Source organism: Copadichromis virginalis, linkage group LG1 (assembly GCF_057382275.1).
Source record: "Copadichromis virginalis isolate Kocher_CV1m ecotype Utaka linkage group LG1, C_Virginalis_male_GT1.1, whole genome shotgun sequence".
Classification (NCBI taxonomy): Eukaryota; Metazoa; Chordata; class Actinopteri; order Cichliformes; family Cichlidae; genus Copadichromis; species Copadichromis virginalis.
The window spans coordinates 260,365-281,780 of NC_140618.1; the positions used below are offsets into that span (position 1 = coordinate 260,365).

General features: G+C 43.6%; 1 pseudogene; it reads left to right on the forward strand.

Moving 5' to 3' along the window:
- Nucleotides 1-3,163: 3,163 nt before the first annotated feature.
- Nucleotides 3,164-3,974, forward strand: LOC146718028 (uncharacterized; annotated as a pseudogene).
- Nucleotides 3,975-21,416: the final 17,442 nt, after the last annotated feature.

The following is a 21,416-nucleotide window of genomic DNA, read 5'->3' on the forward strand; positions in this document are numbered from 1 at the left end:
TGCAAAACAAGGGGCTTAAACTATGATGAACGTGCTTGAGCCACGCTATGATATCCCGTTGCGCGTCCACTTTAGTGGCAAGATCGTTCCAAGCATGTATGAGCAGGAAAAGTTTAAAGTTATGGCTGAACTGTCCCTGGCATCTTCTGTTGCCCAACTACTACAAATGGGTGGAGCTCCAGGGCAACGGAAAGCTACGTGACCGTGACCGCTCATTATATCACAGCAGAGTGCGATATAATGAGCGGTGTGTATTATTGTAGGGTCTACCTTACAATATAAATATACTGCTGAAGCCTGTGACAAAGCAGGTCAGAACATGGCCAGGGGAAGCTATTGAAGCCCTGCAGGACTGCACACAGAATGGAGCGTCTTCAGAGAAGTGGCGACCACTGACCATCAAAGAAAATCAGTGATCACTTTGACTTTAGCAAGAGTCCTTCTGGCACTGGCCATGGTCATGGACAGCACTTGGTTGTCTGGCGAGGGGGTGATTTTCCGTGCTAGCTCCTTGTTTGGGGCCTTCTAATCCATGTTGGTTTGGATTCCCAGCCACATTCGCAGAGAATCTCTTGAACAGGAAACCTACGCAAAGCTGCTGAAACATCTTTAAGATCTCCCTGAGCCAAGCTGTTGTGCCACAGTGCACAACATGGGTTGTTGACTCTCATATTTGAAGCCGGCATGTTAGCTGCACTGCCAATGCTAATTGTGTTAGCATGTCAATAGGAAATTCCATTATGTGTTAGCATCAAGCTAGCGGGATTTGGAGTTAACATGTTTTCATTTATTTTTCTTGGTTATACCAGCTATAATTCAAGTTGCTAAGCCTTCAGTCTGTACTTTGTAATGTGAGAAATATATTAAGATAAGATAAGATAAGATAAGATAACCTTTATTAGTCCCACACGTGGGAAATTTGTTTTGTCACAGCAGGAAGTGGACAGTGCAAAAGTTATGAGGCAAAAATTAGAATACAATAAGAATAAATACAGTACACAACTGTACAGAATAGAATAAAATAAAATACTATATACAGTAGAATAAAATAAAATAAATATACAATAAGATAAAAATAGAATACAAATACAAATACTATATACAACTGAGTAAAAATACAACGATGACAGAAAGGATTATTGCACTTAGTATTATTGCATATGTATGGATGTGTGTGCTTGATCAGTTAAAGTCTTTATTATGGAGTCTGACAGCAGTGGGGAGGAAAGACCTGCGAAATCTCTCCGTCCCACACCGTGGGTGCCGCAGTCTCCCACTGAAGGAGCTGCTCAGTGCTGTCACAGTCTGCTGCATGGGGTGGGAGATGTTGTCCATCAGGGATGACAGCTTAGCCGCCGTTCTCCTGTCACTCACCACCTCCACTGGGTCCAGAGGGCATCCTAGAACAGAGCTGGCCCTTCGGATCACCCTTTTATTTTTTTTCAAATGTATGTTTTAATATGCTTTTCTTATGTTTGTAGTTTTACAGTGCTTTCATTAGGGAGACAAATAAACCCTGCAATGAGAACTGGAAGCCTTTGCCTCTCCTTTTGAAGAACTGTTTATCTATCTGCCAAACTGGGCATCAACGTACAGGGAGGGCAGAATACTCTGTATTCAGAAAGCCACTAGCATCGTGGCTGACCCATATCACCCCTCCCACCAACTGTTTACTCCCCTTCCATCCAGAAGACGACTCTGCAGGAGCAGGTCGGCAAGGTTGTCCAATAGCTTCTTCCCCCAAGCAATCCAGCTCCTGAAAACCACGCTGCCCTCCGCCACACTGGAGTCTCTTCTCCACACACTTCTTGAACTACATAACACTCTCCTCTCACTTGCAATACTCGCACTATTCTGTATTGCACTGTTCAACTCTGTATTAGGCAGTGTACCAATGTATACTATTGTATTTATTTATTCTCATTCTCATTCTTTTCTATTCTTTCTCTATTTCTATTCAAGTACAATACTGTTGTACTTATTCTTAGTTTATCTTATTTCTGTATAGTTGTATACATGTATCTGATTTTTTCATTTTATTTTTACAGTTTGTACTTTTGATCCAGGAGGACGATATTTCCCACTGTATGCTTTCCACTGTATACTTGAGTGTATATTGCTGGGTTGATAGTAAAACTCGACTTGACTTGAAAAATTGCAGGTCCTCTGATGTCCAGCAGTGAGTCAGTCCCCATAGATTCCCATATTACAGTTTTTCTCAAATGCTAAAACACAAAAGCCAATCCTCTAAACCAAATGACCATTTGTCTAAACACAGTTTCTAAATCTAGCCATCATTTACCAATATCATAAACACGTCACATGAAGACACAATTCACAGAACACAATCCTCCATTGTCATAAATCTAAACACAGCTTTCCTTGCTAAAACACAAGTTGCAAAAGAACTCTGCTCATATTCTCAAATGAAAGATCATTTGATGCAAAATGCTTGCCACAGTCAGCAATATTTGAACACAATGAACACACCTGGCGTCATTCATTACACACAACGACTCAAAATTGAAGACACCTGTTGCTAATGCTGTGACCACATGTATAAAAGCAAGTTCAGAGTGCACAGCATGCTGAAGATTCCAAACAAACACAATGGATGAAGGCAGAGTCAGGGGAAGAGGAATTCGATGCAGAGGAGCGAGAAGAGCTGGCCCTGGAAGAAGAGGAGCAGGCCAACGAGGAAGAGGAGTTCAAATGAGAGGAGGAAGAGGAGCAGGCCAACGAGGAAGAGGAGTTCAAATGAGAGGAGGAAGAGGCCAACATGGGAGAGGAGAAGGTCCAGGAGGGAGAGCAAGACAACCTCGCACCGTCATTAAGGACGACATGCAAGCAACAGTCATTGACCGTGTCATTATCCATGGCATGACAATGGCTGAGTCCGTCCAAACCTGAGTAGGTTCACCGTGGCCACCATTATCAGGGCATTCAGACAACACAACAGGTATTGTACTCGATTGCTTTCTTTGTCACAATACAGTTTTACAAACCTGTGAAAGTAGTCTATTAGTTTCAAATCAGTTGTGACTGTATTGTAACACATGTCAATTGACAACACATGTTTCTTTCTTTAGAGTTGAAAGAATGCCACAAAGGGGGGGGGGGGGTTGCCATATTTACAGCGGCACAAGAAACCCTCATTGTGGATATGGTTCGTGGGAACAAACTCATCAGACTCCGGGAGATCAGAGACAAAGTCATTGCCGATAATGTCAACTTTGAGAGCATTGACGATGTCAGCTTGGCCACAATAGACCGAGTTCTCCGGTGCCAAAACACGCGGATGAAACAGGTCTATAGGGTTCCCTTTGAGCACAACTCTGCGCGAAACAAAGACGTACGTTATGAGTATGTGCAAGTAAGTATACATCCATGTTCACAGTACAGTTAGTGGACATACTGTGTTGCTCAGTGGCCTACATTACTTCTGGACAATCCTGTGCTACCTGATTGACTGTTGTTCTGAACACCTGTGCACTTTCACATTTTCACAGAGGATATTACAGTTGGATGCGATGGCCAGACCTCATGAGTACCTCTTCCTGGATGAGGCTGGCTTCAACCTGCAGAAACGAAGGCAAAGAGGCCATAACATCATTGGCCAAAGAGCCATCACTGAGGTCCCTGGCCAACGGGGGGGGGGGTAATATTACCCTTTGTGCGGCCATGGATTCGGAGGGGTTTGTCCACCGGCATGCTGTCCTTGGGTCTTACAACACCCAGCGTCTCCTCACCTTCCTAGAAGACATCCTCCTGGACCGCCAACAACACCATCCTGGGCCCGCACATCACATTTATGTGATCATTTGGGACAATGTCCGCTTCCACAGAACAAACCAAATCAGAGAGTGGTTCACCACCAACAGTGACCACTTTTTAAACGTCTGTCTGCCACCCTACTCACCTTTCCTGAACCCTATAGAGGAGTTCTTCTCATCGTGGAGATGGAAGGTTTATGACAGACAACCATACACAAGAGAGAACCTCCTAAGGGCAATGGAGCTGGCCTGTATTCACATCCCAGCGGAGGTCTTCCAAGGATGGATTCGCCATTCCAGGGCGTTTTTCCCGCAGTGCCTGGCAAGAGACAATATAGCCTGGGATGTGGATGAGGTGATGTGGCCCGATGCAGCTCAGCCACATGATGCCGCACAATGATTGTGGTGTGTGTGTGGTGTGAATAACTTAAAAAACTTCACACCCTGATCGTGTTGTCAAGAGTACTGATGTGTGCAATAGATTCTGTTGTTGTATTGAGCTGTGTTACAGTAGTGTACGTACATGCAGGATTTTCTATAGATTTATACTCTTCATATGAAACTCACAAATCGAAATGCCTAATCCTCTGCAGAGATCTACGACGATCCGTTACTGTATAGTTTCTAAAGATATGCATTGGCAGTTATGAAACAAAGAACCTTCTCACAAATTGAGCATTGTGTCTTCAATTGTTTTGCTGTAGTGTGTAATGATGTGTATAGTGTTTACATTTTTGAAAGCTTCGAGCTGCTCTTTTGGTGTGAAAGTTTGAGTTTTGCAGTGGGAAGGTGTTAGAAAAGGGTGTTGTGTTTAGACATTGGGGAACATGGTGGAAACGTTTGTGAAATGTGTTTTAGCATTTGAGAAAAACTGTAAAACATTACAGCAAAAACGAGCATGTTTACAGCTTGACACACAAACTTATTTGGTCTCTATAGATAATTTTTAGAAAGTTTTAAAACTCACCTTTTTAAACTGCATTGTGCTTCAAGTTTGCATTTTAAGGGTGTGGCCTCTGGTTTACAGGTGGCTGTAGCTTCTAGCTGTCTGCTAGGCTTCACCTCAGTCCCTGAACTGGATCTCGTGACCATGTTTGTGCTGTTGAAGCCTTTTGGAGCATTTTCAATGACATTATCTGACCAATAATATGGCTTCTGTGAGATTATTGTACTAACAGACTGTTCAAAAAGTTTGAGCTGCAGAATTTGGTAAAATACTATATTTTTTTAATTGGATGTTACTGAACTGAAGTAGCAGGTATCTAAAAACTCAACATTTTTGGAAAATGGGTCTTTATCAGCCATGTGATAAGAGGCAGAAATCTAGTCAGTGCTATTTATAAAATTACACTTCCTACCTAATTTGAAAAAGAAAGGGACACTATTTATTGTTTGGATGTTTATGGTCTGTATGGAACAATATTTTTTCAGTTATACACTCAGTAAGTCAAAAAAGGACAAATATGTTGATGCATCCTCAATCATCCAGGTAAGTAAATCTGCAAAAGTTGATGAGAATTTGCATAATTATGATGAAGGAACTGACCTCCCAGCCCAATGTTCCTTCAGTGGTGCTGGTTTCAGTCATTATGCAAATGTACTGTTTATAAGGTTGGGGAAACCTGCAGTCGGCTGAGACTGAAAAAGTCACTTGGATGAGTGGTGAAAAGTTTCTCCCACTGCATCAACTTTTGGAAAAAAGGACAAAGTTGACTTAATGAAAAATATAAACTTCTGCTATTTATATAATTCTGCTATAAATCAGAATTTAATTAGAACAAGTATTGTTCATTGATCATCTTCCTTTATTGAGATGTCCTTAACTACTCTAGTAATGCAGCCTTTAAAATTATTTTTGTTCGGAGCCGGGCTGGCTCGGATTTTTCGATTTCATTTTGTTGTAATTTTCTTTACGAGCAGATGGATTGCTGGGCTTGGCTGTGGCACGCAGGGTTTCCCCGGCACACCTGAGGATAATTGACTTGACTTGAGCGTGCAGCGGTAAACAGTTGGTCCTATGAGGCATGGTAACTCTGACAAAGTGATGTTCAATGTTTTTATTCTGTCCAAGTATTCATTTACCTCCATCTCCAAGTTAAGCGCGTTTCGGTCTCTCCTCAAGTTACTCAAAATCCTCAGGTAGATTTTCTCCTGTGCCTTCTTAACCTCTATTAATAAATGCTCTCCCTGCAGTGTGAGATTGAGTTGGTGATTTTGGGTCCACCTTTGTGACACATGACAAGTATTAGTTGATATTCTGATATCATATCTATTTCTCCACATTAAGCTCGTAGTATATTAATTATTTTTTTAACTTTATTTAACCAGAAACTGTGATTTGTGTGTGTTTGTTTCCTGAGATAAAATCAGTGTGTTGTGATATTTTATCAGACATCATGTCTCATGTTTTATACATCAGATCCAAGCACAAGCTCACCTCATTAAAATCCTCTCAGAATTAACACACTATTTAATCTCCTCACAAATCGTGGTTTAATGCAACATAACAAAAAAACAAAAGCCAGCTTTTATTATCCTCCTGATGTTGATTGCACTGACTTATGATGAAAACAGAGTTTTCTTCATAATGCCGATCACCACCCTCCACGAAAAACAAATCCAATGTTTGTCATCTGGTGCCGGTTTCTGAGAATGGTAACTAAATAGAAGGAAAATCTCAGGGGAGTCTGTCATCTAGTCGTGCTCTTTGTGTTGGTCTGACTGTTTTTCTGCATTTGTGCAGAGCAAACACTCAGGCATGTTTCACAAAACCAAAGCATGAGCAGTGCAATCGTCCCGATGAAACATAATTGGGTTTTAACGTGATAGAACAATATCCCTGCCTATAACTCTGTTTAACTTCTACTTTTGACATGCCTCTGAAAACCTATTACAGCAGGAGATGTGAGCCACTATCACTTCTCTTATTTTTTCTTTTTGCAATAAAACCATTGAGTTTCACCCTCCTTCGATCTTTCTTCATGGTCTCCTCATCCCTCCCCTTTTCTTTAGCTTCATTGCACCTCCTCCTCCTCTTCCTCTCTGCAGCAGGAGGAAGAAAGTAGTGGTAACACGTAGCATGTCTTCATTAAAGTGTCACTCCACATTATTTTCGTGCTATCTCAATTAGCAGCAGGTTTAATAAAGGGCCTCTTCTCTCTCCTCTTCTCTTTGCAACTCTAACTCCGTAACTCTGAACACAGTGAAAGACGCAGCTGATGATGAGGAGAAGCAGAAAGAGGGAGGACGGATAGGAAATAAGAAGGAAGGAGAAGAAACATGGAGCAAAGTGAACACACAAAGAGGAGGAACATAAGAAAGAAAGAAAAGAGCGAAAACAAAGAATACACAACTCAAAAAGACAAACTGAATGTTTTTCTCATTTCCCTTTAAGAACATTTAGCCCCAAGGAGATGGTCCTTACACTGATCTATGCTTGTGTGTGCATGCATGCACATATGTTTGCATTCAGTTCCTGCCATAATAACCTCAGAAGAGCATTTGTATCATATTTGATATGAGTTTCTGAGACCTCTGTCGTAGACATGATCAATACTTGCCATAATTTCAAAATGTTATGGACAAAACTCTTTTTTTGTCTAAAATTAACATGGTTGTTAACAAAAGTTGCCAAAAATGCCCAATGTATCGAATGTGATACAAAGAAATATATAATAAACATATAATAAAAATATATCATACACAACATGATGTAGCAAAAAAAACAAAAAAAACAAAAAACAAAACATTTGCATTTTGTTAAGGGCTAATAAACATCTCAGTTCCAAAAAATCAGAATTTTCGGGCTATTTGTTGATGTGTTGGGTCTTACAGGGTTAAAAATGGATCACTGTGGTAGCGTTCCTCTTTTTCACTTCTAAACCTCAAGTGGGTGTCCACTAGAGATGTGCATAGCAGCCGGTATTTGTATTTGTTGAGGGGGGAAATGTATTTGTATTTAATTAATTATATCCATTATAATAATTATGGATATGAAATATTAGTTGATGTTTTTGCATAAATCCAGCTATGAACATGTAACAAGGAACGTCATTGAAAAGAAAATAACAACAGCCATTGACTCATCCATGGTTAAACCAACAACTAATAAAATACCACTGTTAACATCATGAACCCCACCACCACCCGTCCTTGTTGGACGACACTGAACAGACATTTAAACTGACTTGCATGGGCAGAACATGGCTGTGATGATGTGTTGGTGCTTGTGAGGGAGTTGGCAGACAGTACCAGGAATAAGAGGCTATAAGTGCTGATCTGACTTTTGCACACATTACATATCAGTTTGGTTTCATCTGCAGCACTGAGTGTAAAATGCCTCCACACAGAACTTGATCAAGTTGTTTTGGCTGGTGGAGGACCAAGAGGTGGCTCAGCAGCAGCAACACTCTTTTCCATTTGGTTGACCAAATACATGTGGAGAATTTCAGCTAAGTTAATGAGTGAATGGGCAACGGGAAGCTCTGCTACCCTATAGCCCATATCTTGCTGTCTGCAAAAGAGAGTAACTTATATGTACCATCTAACTCCCACAAGTGCATACAATTTAGCACAACTGCACAAGCATTGTTTTATCATTTTAAACCGAATTTTAACATTATTCTGTTAACAGCCTTGTTACGTTCCCCTGAGGGGTCTAGGCGGTGAGGGGGCAGTAACAAAAAGTGACCGGGTTGGAAAAAGGAGTCGAGGCAAAAGGGTTAAATCAAAGAGTTTTATTAAAGTTCCCTTTCAAACTCAACTAAAAGAGACGGACAAGCCGCTATCACCATTCAAAAAACAAAAACAAAACTCAGGCGTGGTCAATAAAGTAAAACGTAAGCCAAAAAGAAAGAGCAGCTCACTAGCTGAAAACCACCAAAACCACACACACAGCTCACTAGCTACAAACACTCAGCTCACTAGCTGTAACCGCACTCTGGCCCAGAGCTCACCTTTCCCTGGGCTTAAATCTCCTTGATTACTGATGCGAGTCAGCTGTGTAAAAGGGAAAAGTGGCACCTCAGGCAGAAGAGGTAGTGGGACACGCCCACACAGGCACCTTCAGGAGGAGGCCCTGCTAGGGCCGTAACACCCCCTCCCATAAATACAAACCCATGGTTTGTCAAATTACGATAACCGAAATGATTACGATAACCAAACCAAAACGATTAAGTCCATAACCGTTTCATGACAAAATTGCAGGCTTTCCACCTACCAAACCCCATAGCAACGGGTAGGCATTTCCTGCGGAAGCTGCCAATCCCATCTCAGTGGGTTCACAACATTGCCAGAGAGTGGCCCCAGACCCTCGAAACAGTGTCCCATGTGATAGCCAGGGCTTCGAACCATCACATGTGGAGAACCCAGCAGGCAGCTAGCAGGTTTTACTTGTTAAGTTGAAATGTTAAATGTTTGTCATTTTTATGTTTACCATTTGTACATAGTATTAAAGAATTCTTTCTGTCCTCCCCTCCCCAGATCCTTAAGATTCTGGGAGGGGGGTGGTAGTGTTTTTATCACAGGAACACCCTTGTTTGATGTTGGCAAACTTCCTCCCTTTTGTATGGCTTCACTGTGTTATCTAGGGTGAACCATCTAGGGTGTGGGGAGACTACCCTCTTTATGACCAAGGATGTTCCTACTGTGCTTTTATGTTATATGACCAGTGCCTTGTCTTTGTAACCAAGGGGGTTACGGGGGAAGGTATGTGTTGTAAACTATTGTTTATTGTGTGAACGTTGTCAATAAAAGGGAGCGAGTGCGGGCCGTCGGGGAGGTCATTTGTGATGAGCTGAGATACCGAAAAGGCCTCCCTTGCAAGTAAAATGATCGATTGCCGTTGCCTTGTTTTTCTTTCACGGGAATAAGTTCTGGGATCAGCGGGGTCTGACTTTAGACCCAAAATTACTGAAACAAAGACATGTTTGTTAGCAAGGGGTGCAGGTCTGAGTGGTGGTTTTATACAAGATCTGTCTCCCTGCAACTCATTTTGAGGACCTGAGAAATGGTCAACCAGCGGCAGCTCAGGGTTAGTTGACCCCTTACACTGATTACAGGGCGCTACTGAGCAATTGTGCTCCAAGTTTAGCCTTTTACTAGGCCTGGCAACCTGGTCGGTTTGAGAACCCTGACTGACTTTTCTCAAAGCAGGCCCTTTTTGCTTGGAGTGTGCTTTCTGTTTGAGTTTCAGCCTCAAACAGTTAGCAACAAGGTGTCCAGGTTTGTGGCAGAAGAAACAAAGCTTCGTTCTGAGTCTCGAAACCACAACTTTTTCAACCTTGTTAGCTGGCCCACTCTTACCCCGCCAAGATGTACTATGGCACAGAGGGGTATCACATTCTACAGCATTTGTTTTATGAGTTAGGGTAAACTCATCTGCCAGTATGGCAGCCTGCTGTAAAGTGGAAACCCTCTGTTCACTTAAATAACAAGCAACACACTCAGGCACTGTGTTCTTAAAGTCCTCTACCAGCACAAGCTCACGTAACGACCCCAAGTCGTTAACCTGGCTTGCAGAGCACCACCTATCAAAAAGCTTCGCCTTGTCCCTAGCGAAGTCAAGATAGGACTGACCCTGTGCCAACTCCAAACCTCGAAAATGCTGCCTATAGGCCTCAGGTACAAGTTCATAGGCTTGGAGGACAGCACTTTTAATCTTCTCATAAACTAGGCCGTCCTGCCTAGACAGACCAGAACAAGCTTCCTGAGCCTTACCCGTGAATTTACACAGCAACATCACCCCCCACACGTCTTCAGGCCACTGTAATGCAGTTGCTATGCTTTCAAACACACTGAAGAAGCTCTCAACACTGGATTCACAGAAAACAGGAACCAGGTGGATGTTATTACTCACAAACGAGCTTCTAGACACCTGTGCACTGATGGCTGCATCAGCCATTTTGGGGGCCGGAGAAGGGTTAGAAAACACACCCTAATTAAGACACAACCACACCTCTCTGCCAACTCACTCAGAGACTACCCAATAATTAACCCATTAATGGAAAACTACACAACTTAGTTTAACTGACCAACTTACCTCTTGCAGTATACACATTAAATAAACACAACTTACCCAGTTCCTAACCACAACAAACTTTACCTACCTATCTTCTGGAGCGTGCCGGGCTCAAGGCAACTTTAAAGGCAAAACTTCAGCGACCGGAGCCATGAATTGCCTACCCCCAACAGGGAACTAATCCCCACCCAGGATTACTCCGAAAATAAAAAAGGCAAAATAACAAAAGAGTGCCCGAAGGAAGAACTTAATAAGCTCAGCTGGACACTCACCTAACTTAAACTGCGAAGTTGAATCTCTAAAGGTGAAAAAAGCAAGACAATCAAAAACCAAATTCCAACATCACAACTCCCTGTTCAACAATCCCGGACGAGCCCCCACTTGTTACGTTCCCCTGAGGGGTCTAGGCGGTGAGGGCGGAGTAACAAAAAGTGACCGGGTTAGAAAAAGGAGTCAAGGAGGCAAAAGGGTTAAATCAAAGAGTTTTATTAAAGTTCCCTTTCAAACTCAACTAAAAGAGACGGACAAGCCGCTATGCAAAGAAAAGCGTCTGGACTTCTTTAAGTTGCTTGAAGACGTTTCACCTCTCATCCGAGAAGCTTCTTCAGTTCTAAGGTCAAATGGTGGAGAGTCCCAGATATAAACCTAGTGGGAGTGACCCCCCACAGAGGGACAAAAGGACCCCCTGATGATCCTCTAATCGCCTGAGCCAAGGTGGGAAACTGGGTGTGGGTCCCAATCAGCCAGAGTTTCGGGTGAGTTCATTGTGAAACCTGGCCCCACCTTATCATGCGAATTCCTGAGGTCAGATGGCCCAGGATGTGAGTGGGCGTTAAGGCGTCTGGGAAGGGAACTCAAAACTGGATTATAGATGGCAGAGAGTTGGTGTCGTAAACCCCCGCCTCTGTTCAAAGATGGTCGCTCACAGTGGACATAGATGGCTTCTTTCACTCCTCTTTCAAACCATCTGTCCTCTCTGTCCAAAATGTGAACATTGGCATCCTCGAAAGAGTGTCCTTTATCCTTAAGATGCAGATGGACTGCTGAGTCTTGTCCTGTGGAGGTGGCTCTTCTGTGTTGTGCCATGCGCTTGTGAAGTGGCTGTTTGGTCTCTCCAATGTAGAGGTCTGGGCATTCCTCGCTGCTCTGTACAGCATACACCACATTGTTAAGTTTGTGTTTTGGCGTTTTGTCTTTCGGGTGAACCAGTTTCTGTCTGAGCGTGTTGCTGGGTCTGAAATACACTGGGATGTCATGCTTGGAGAAAACTCTCCTGAGTTTCTCTGATACACCGGCTACATAGGGGATGACAATGTTGTTGCGTCTGTCCTTCTTATCCTCCCTCGCTGGTGTCTGGTCTTCTTTTCTGTGCCTCTTTGCTGACTTTAAGAACGCCCATTTAGGATAGCCGCACGTTTTGAGTGCTTCCTTTACATGTGTGTGTTCCTTCTTTTTCCCTTCAGGCTTAGAGGGAACATGTTCTGCCCGGTGGTGTAGGGTCCTGATTACTCCAAGTTTTTGTTCCAAAGGGTGATGGGAGTCAAAGAGGAGGTACTGGTCCGTGTGTGTGGGCTTCCGGTAAACTTCGATGTTGAGTTTGCCGTTCTCTTCAATGTGCACAGCGCAGTCCAGAAAAGGCAGACAGTTGTCCTTTGTGTCTTCCCTGGTGAACTTGATGTTTTTATCCAGTACCTCCTCTTTGACTCCCATCACCCTTTGGAACACAAACTTGGAGTAATCAGGACCCTACACCACCGGGCAGAACATGTTCCCTCTAAGCCTGAAGGGAAAAAGAAGGAACAGGGGCCAGGTTTCACAATGAACACACCCGAAACTCTGGCTGATTGGGACCCACGCCCAGTTTCCCACCTTGGCTCAGGCGATTAGAGGATCATCAGGGGGTCCTTTTGTCCCTCTGTGGGGGGTCACTCCCACTAGGTTTATATCTGGGACTCTCCACCATTTGACCTTAGAACTGAAGAAGCTTCTCGGATGAGAGGTGAAACGTCTTCAAGCAACTTAAAGAAGTCCAGATGCTTTTCTTTGCAAGCTCCTTTGACTACGATGACCTGGATGACTGAGAACCTTCACAGACATACCGACAAGCCGCTATCACCATTTAAAAAAAACCAACCAAAACTCAGGCGTGGTCAATAAAGTAAAAAGTAAGCCAAAAAGAAAGAGCAGCTCACTAGCTGAAAACCACCAAAAACACACACACACAGCTCACTAGCTACACACACACAGCTCACTAGCTACACACACACAGCTCACTAGCTACACAGCTCACTAGCTACACACACACACACACACACACACACACACACACACACACACACACACACACACACACACACACACACACACACACACACACACACACACACACACACACAGCTCACTAGCTGTAACCGCACTCTGCCCCAGAGCTCACCTTTCCCTGGGCTTAAATCTCCTTGATTACTGACGCGAGTCAGCTGTGTAAAAGGGAAAGGTGGCACCTCAGGCAGAAGAGGTAGTGGGACACGCCCGCACAGGCACCTTCAGGAGGAGGCACTGCTAGGGCCGTAACAGCCTATTGTCTAGATTCAGTCCCCAACCTTTTTTGCACCACGGACCGGTTTATGTCTGACAATATTTTTACGGACCGGCCTTTAAGGTGTCGTGGATAAATACAACAAAATAAAACCAGTACCGGTACCAAATAAAATTGATTGACAACACATGGGAAAAACCCTGAAAATTGTAAATTTCACACCCGAACCTCAACACTCGCGGCCCGGTATCAAACGACTCACGGACTGGTACCGGTCCATGGCCTTGGGTTTGGGACCCCTGGTCTAAATTACTGAGCTAACAGAGCTACATAAACAGCGCGAACATGAGAGCACCCGACTGCAGACGTCAATAATGCAGCTTAATTGATTAATCTCCCAATTTTTGCAAAAGTTAGAGACTGCCTCTGGAACCCAATTAAGGTACAAAAAAATCTATTCAACAAAAATAGTGATGCAGTTCAGCTTTTTATCGCTCAGCCGAGCCTTCTCTGTTGCTGTGTGGAGCAGCCTTTGTCATTCACCTTTTACACGTCACTCACTTACTCATCCAGGCATGCACTGCGGTCTAATAAGGAAACTCAGCTTTTTGATATAAAGTTTTTCTTGTTTCTGAATACAAATATTTTTTAAAGTATTTGTTCGAAATAATTATTCATAAAAAACGCAATATTCGTGCCTTTCCGAATACCATATTCGGGTTCGGCTCCACCCCTAGTGTCCACTAATGTGTTCACATCTATCTCTTTGTAAGGAATGTTTTACCTGTTTGATGTATTCAAATATAAAACTGAAGAACCAAAGGCTAAAATGTGTGTATGACACCTGGTTTCAAATGGAGGCTTTACTTGGTTAGCATGGGGCTCAAATACAGCCTGACTAGAAGTGCTGGATGTTCACAAGTTAAATGAACTGCCAGCACTCTGCAGGGAGGTTGTTTTACAGTCTCCTGCAGTTTATGGATGTTTACTTAGGCATGGTACACAAACCTGAAACTTCATAGGCTGTACAACTCCCAAAATCTGGAAACACAAGTCATACCAACAACACCGCATACCGCCACAACAGGTCCACTGATGATGCCATAGCCCTGACACTACACACTGCCCTGTCACACCTGGAGAAGAGAGACACGTATGTGAGAATGCTATTTGTAGATTACAGCTCAGCATTCAATACCATCGTTCCCTCGAAGCTGGATAGGAAACTGCAGGATCTAGGACTGAGCAGCTCCCTCTGCAGCTGGATCCTTAGCTTCCTGTCTGACAGACGCCAAGTGGTCAGACTGGGCAGCATCACCTCATCCCCCGTCACACTGAACACTGGTGCTCCACAGGGGTGTGTACTGAGCCCTCTCCTGTACTCACTCTACACCTACGACTGCACAGCCACTAACAACTCCAACATCATTGTGAAGTTTGCGGACGACACTACAGTGGTGGGTCTTATCACCAACAGTGATGAGACAGCTTACAGGGAGGAGGTCAGCGCCCTGACCCACTGGTGTCAAGACAACCATCTCACCCTCAACATCGCAAAGACAAAGGAGTTGATAGTGGACTTCCGGAGGTGCAGAGAAGTACACACCCCCATCACCATCAACGGCGCTGCTGTGGAGAGAGTGAGCAGCTTCCGGTTCCTTGGTGTACACCTGGCTGAGGATCTTACGTGGTCAGTACACACAAACAAAACAGTGAAGAAGGCGCAGCAGCGCCTCTTCTTTCTCAGGAGACTGAAAAGATTCGGCATGAGCCCCCGCATCCTCAGGACCTTCTATCACTGTGCCATTGAGAGCATCCTCACTGGATGCATCACCACCTGGTATGGCAACAGCACCGCCTACAACTGCAAAGCTCTCCAGCGAGTAGTGCGGTGCTCTGAACGGATAATTGGAGGTGAGCTTCCCTCCCTCCAAGACATCTACAGGAAGCGGTGCTTGAGGAAAGCGGGGAGGATCATCAAGGACTTCAGTCACCCCAGCCATAAACTGTTCAGACTACTTCCATCAGGAAGGAGGTTCTGCAGCATCCGGTCCCGTACCAGGAGACTGAGAGACAGCTTTTTCCATCAGGCCATCAGACTGCTGAACACTTCATAGACACCTCAGCTTCACTACTGGAACTTTAACATTATGCACTCCATACTGTACAGTAATGCCACTGTTTTGCACGTCTCACTCTGTATATTTTATTTTATTTATTTTATATATTCTATTCATTGTTTACTCTATTTAATTTGTAAAATATGTGTACACACACACACACACACACACACACACACACACACACACACGTAGAAAAATATTTAGTATACACATCCAGAAATGCATATACTATTATATATTGTACATATATTTATTAGTTTCAGATGTAGCCATTCTTGTATTTTGCTTGTTTGCATTATTGTATTTTGCACAACTCTGTTGCTTGTGAAGCTCGCACACAAGAATTTCACTCACATGTGCTGTACCAATGTACCTGCACATGTGATGTGACAATAAAAGTGATTTGATTTGATTTGATTTGACCTGTCAACACAACAGTAAGGGATGATAATCTGAGTGGACCACAAACTCCTCTGTATACCAAAGTATTCTACAGTCAAATGCGAGGCCACAGCTAAAGCTTGGATCAAAACAGGTAATCAGCAGGACAGTGATCTCAAGCATATAGCATCAAATCTGCAACAGACTGGCTGAAAAAGAAAAGAATTAAGCTGCTGCAATGTTCCAGTAAAAGTCCAGGCCTCAACCTGACTGAGATGCATTGGTGAGATCTTAGGGACTGATTAGTGATAAGAAAAAGATAAGGAAAAATGCAAGATAAGAAGACAAGTTTAGCATTTTCAAACGTACTTACAAAATATTGACTTCTTTTATTAAACTGAATAGTTAATGAATAAATGTGTCAGTAACTGAATCCTCAGAAGTATACTTTATGGAATGAAATCAATTCATACAGTTTTCATACACATAACATCAGCCTTGTCCAAAAAAAGTCTTCGATGTCACCCAGCTGACACATTATTTAGAAATTTTATTTTAATTTATGCAAATAATGGATTCGGATGGAAAGGTTCAAAAATTAATGGACGGCTTTGGAAAGCTCGATAAGTTATTGAGTACTCCCCTGATTAATTCTTAATAGCCATTGTCAAAAAAATCACTGTCTTCTTGTTATTTCTCATTAAACCGATTTTAAAGCATTTTGCCTTTGTTTCTTCATCCAAAACATGTCCTTCACCTCATTATACTGTCACCTATCCATCCATCTATCTAAAAATCTTTACAGTAGTTTTCAGTATTTCTTTTTTAAGAGGATATATTTTAAAGAGTTTTAACATGGGGAAGTATAAAGCAAAGACACTGTGTCTTGCCTAGTCCCATCCTGATAGAAAATTGTTCTTTTTTTGAGGATATGTTCTAATGACACGCTAGCAGAAACACTGCAGTGCATTTCTAAGAATAATTATGCTAAAAATATTTCCCATTCAGCAGCGTTGTGTCAAAGTTATCATTTCATAACCTACCTACTCATAAAACGATCTCTCATAATGTAGCTCAGTCGTTTGAATCCCTTCACAGAGAATAAACAAGAAACAGAAAAATGGAGAACACGTTTCAAAATACAGCTTATTTTGAATAATAATTTGAAAACATGTTCTCATGAATTATATATAAAAGATATCAATATGTTAATGAGTACACAACATATGGTTAAGTCCCACGGTTATGGTTTTACACCAGCAGGGGGAAGAGTGCACAAGGAAACAGATCTGTGTTATAAAAGCAACAACTGAGCTGGTTTCACGTAATACCTGGAGACCTACAGTTCCTATAGTTACTGACATTTAAAGGACACATCAGCACTGTCTCTGAACTTTTCTCCTTTTCTCTATTTTGAAACAGACTGAAAGTCTAGTGGCCAAACACTAGGAGACATGAATCTGAATGCTACACACAGTAAAATACCAGCGACAGTCTTTTTCCAGGATCTTCACCTTCAAATAAATAAAAGTAGTTTTATATATGAAATATTGAATGCTTCAATTTAGAAAAACCATGAAAAACAAAGAAGCACAAAGAACGTAAATCAAAAAATCAAAAACGACGAAAAAGCCTGTGTAAATGCTGCTTTTGTGATTGAAATTCTGCTGTAAATATGTTGAAATGTAAAAATTTACTTTATTAGCTAGTTATTTGGGAAAGTTATGAAATAATTAAAATGGTAAATTCAGTCTCTTAAAATAAAAAAAAAAAACAAAAAAAAATATAAGTATATAAGTATATATATATACTCACACAGCACCAGACACAACACCGGGATGCCGCGCTTATTGTGACGGGGGACTTTAATACTGCCAACCTCAAACGCGCAGCGCCGAACTTTCATCAACACATCACCTGCCCCACCAGGGGTGAAAGGACACTGGATCACTGCTACACTACGGTCAAGGACGGCTACAAGGCACAATCTCGCCCTCCGTTTGGCAAATCCGATCACGCCGCCATCTTCCTCATGCCAAAATACAAACAAAGGCTGGAACAGGAAGTTCCGGTTCATAGGAAGGTCGCGCGCTGGACGGACCAATCGGTGGCCGCGTTACAGGAAGCACTTGACGACGCAGACAGCTCCGATGATGACATCAACGTGTTTACCGAGGTGGTTGTGGGATTATTCGGGAAACTAGCGGATGATACCGTGGAGACAAAGACTATCACAACGTTTCCCAACCAGAAGCCGTGGGTGGATAAAACCATCCGCGACGCTCTGAGATCCCGCACCGCTGCCTACAACACGGGACTCGCTACGGGGGACATGGACCCGTACAAAGCCGTGTCATATGACGTGCGGAAGGCGGTGAAAGAGACGAAGCAGCGCTACGGGAGGAAACTAGAGTCACAACTGCAACAGAGTGACTCTAGGAGCCTGTGGCAGGGACTAAGGACAATAACGGATTATAAAGCACCAACAACCGGTATGACGAACGCGGACGTGACTCTGGCAGACGAGCTGAGCACCTTCTATGCTCGCTTCGAGGCTGCAGCTAAGGACTCCAACGATGCTAGTGCTATCGGCGCTAATGGCTGCAGACAGGAAGATACTGCCAGCCCTGGAAACGTGCTCGTCATCTCAGAGCATGACGTGAGGAGAGCCTTCAAGAGAGTGAACACCAGGAAAGCAGCAGGACCAGACAGCATCCCAGGTCGTATCCTAAGAGACTGCGCATACCAGCTAGCTCCTGTGTTCACTGAGATATTCAGCATCTCTTTATCTCAGTCGGTGATCCCCACATGCTTCAAAGAGTCCATCATTGTTCCTGTCCCGAAGAAACCCCACCCTGCTTCTCTCAATGACTATCGCCCTGTAGCCCTCACCTCAGTAGTGATGAAGTGCTTTGAACGCCTGGTCAGAGACGTCATCATTTCTTCACTACCAGACACACTGGACCCACTACAGTTCGCTTCCGGTAAACTTCGATGTTGAGTTTGCCGTTCTCTTCAATGTGCACAGCGCAGTCCAGAAAAGGCAGACAGTTGTCCTTTGTGTCTTCCCTGGTGAACTTGATGTTTTTATCCAGTACCTCCTCTTTGACTCCCATCACCCTTTGGAACACAAACTTGGAGTAATCAGGACCCTACACCACCGGGCAGAACATGTTCCCTCTAAGCCTGAAGGGAATCGTTCCACAGACGATGCTATCTCTCATCTCCTCCACACATCGCTTACTCACTTGGACACTAGAAGGGGGAATTATGTTAAAATGCTCTTCATAGACTACAGCTCTGCATTTAATACCATAATTCCCTCCACACTCACCACCAAACGGGAGCACCTGGGACTCAGCTCATGTAGGCAAGGTGTGTGTCTATCTATGTGTCAGTGGATCTCCAACTTCCTAACTGGCAGACCACAGGCAGTAAGGATGGGCGGACATGTCTCAGCCTCCACCACTCTCAGCACTGGAGCCCCCCAGGGGTGTGTTCTGAGCCCCCTGCTGTACTCTTTGTACACATATGACTGTGTGGCCACTACCAGCTCCACCACCATCATCAAGTTTGCTGACGACACCGTCGTGGTGGGCCTGATCTCTGATAACAACGAGAGGGCCTACCTGAAGGAGATTAGGAATCTGGAGAACTGGTGCCAGAGGAACAACCTCCTTCTAAACGTCAGTAAGACAAAGGAGCTGATAGTGGACTTCAGCACTAAGCAGGAGAGGAACTACCAGACCCCCGTCATCAACGAGTGCCCAGTGGAGAGAGTGGACAGCTTCAAATACCTCGGAGTTCACATCACGCAGGACCTGTCATGGTCCTGTCACATCAACACCGTGGTGAAAAAGGCCCGACAGCGTCTCTACCACCTCAGACGCTTGAGAGACTTCTGACTGCCCTCCAAGGTGCTCAGGAACTTTTACTTGTGCACCATAGAAAACATCCTGACGGGAAACATCTCAACCTGGTTCAGGAACAGCACCATGCAGGACAGATGAGCTCTACAGAGGGTTGTGCGATCAGCTGAGCGCACCATCCACTCCGAGCTCCCTGACCTGCACTCAATCTACAGCAGGTGGTGCTGGACCAAGGCCAGGAAGATCGTGAAGGACCTCAGCCATCCCAACAATGCACTGTTCTCACTACTGAGGTCAGGAAAGCGATTCCGCTCCCTGAAGACCAACACAGAGAGAATGAGGAGGAGCTTCTTCCCGCAGGTGATACGGTCTCTCAATCACATATTGTCTATACTGTGTATTGTGTATTTTGTTGTACAGTTATTTTTTTTCAACTTTAATTTATATATTTTATCTTATTCTTTCCCAGTTAAATTTACCCTTCATTCTAATTTGTTGTTGTACAGTTATTTTATTTTTAACTTTCATTTTTATATTTTATTTTATTCCTTCCTAGTTAAATTTACCCTTTTTAATTTTCATATTTATTTCCTGTCTTATTCATAGCCTTTTTTTCTTTAGGTCACGAGCAGTTGTGTAAGCATTTCACTGCATATCGTACTGTGTATGACTGTGTATGTGACAAATAAAATTTGAATTTGAATATACATATATACATATGTGTGAGTGTGTGTGTTTCATTGTTTAATTCTCAGAATTTACAGATATTAGTCTTTCACATTGTGAATGAAACTGATCCCACACACACGTTCTGCTGACGGGTAATACTTGGTTCAGTACTTGTTCTTGATTTGGTCCGATTTTAAGCAGATCTCACATTCCACTCATTCCTGTCTCCGATGTCACTAAAGAAAGGGAGAGACTTCATTAGGCAAATTACCTCCGCGTGCATCATCAGTCTCCCTGCCCCATCCCATTGAGCCCGCTGCACCACCCTTCAAAGACCACACCCCTGACACACATATGAATATATTTATTGTTGTTAGTCTGATTTTGATGGACTGTGGATGAGTAATGTTCAGATATGGCATATTTATGTTAAGGTTCAATGCAGGGGACTCAAACGCGGGACTCCTGAAGCAGCTGAACACAAGGATTTATTTACAGAGTTCACCAAAGTGTATATACAGAGAGTGCGGGGTAGTGCTATATACAGAAATGTGAGGGACGGGCTCCAGGGAAATCCAAGGGGGGAATCACTCGCTCTCCAACTCTCCACATACATGACGGCAGTCCTCTTCTTTCACACTTGTGACACAGATTCACACGGGAAGGGTAATCCAGGGGGTCTGTAGATAAGGAGACAGGAATGAGAACGATATTCACAAAAGGCACTTGACTTATCTTGAGCTGAAGTTCGACTTTCACTAACGTGTGGCAGACAATGATCCAGCGAAGACCAGCAGTCATCTCCTGGCTTAAATGTCGTTCACCTTCATGGGCATCAGGTGTGTTCTGTTCCGTGGGCGTGGGCCGAGGGTGTGAACCCACAAAAGAGAGCACGAAAGAGAGAAAAAGACAGAAACGGCCGATCAGCGTCTCGCCGATCCCTCAGGCCGTGACAGTACCCACCCCCCCAACGGGAGCCTCCCGGCGACCCCCAGGCTTGTCAAGATGGGCCTCGTGGAATGCCCGCACCATGCCATGGTCCAGCAG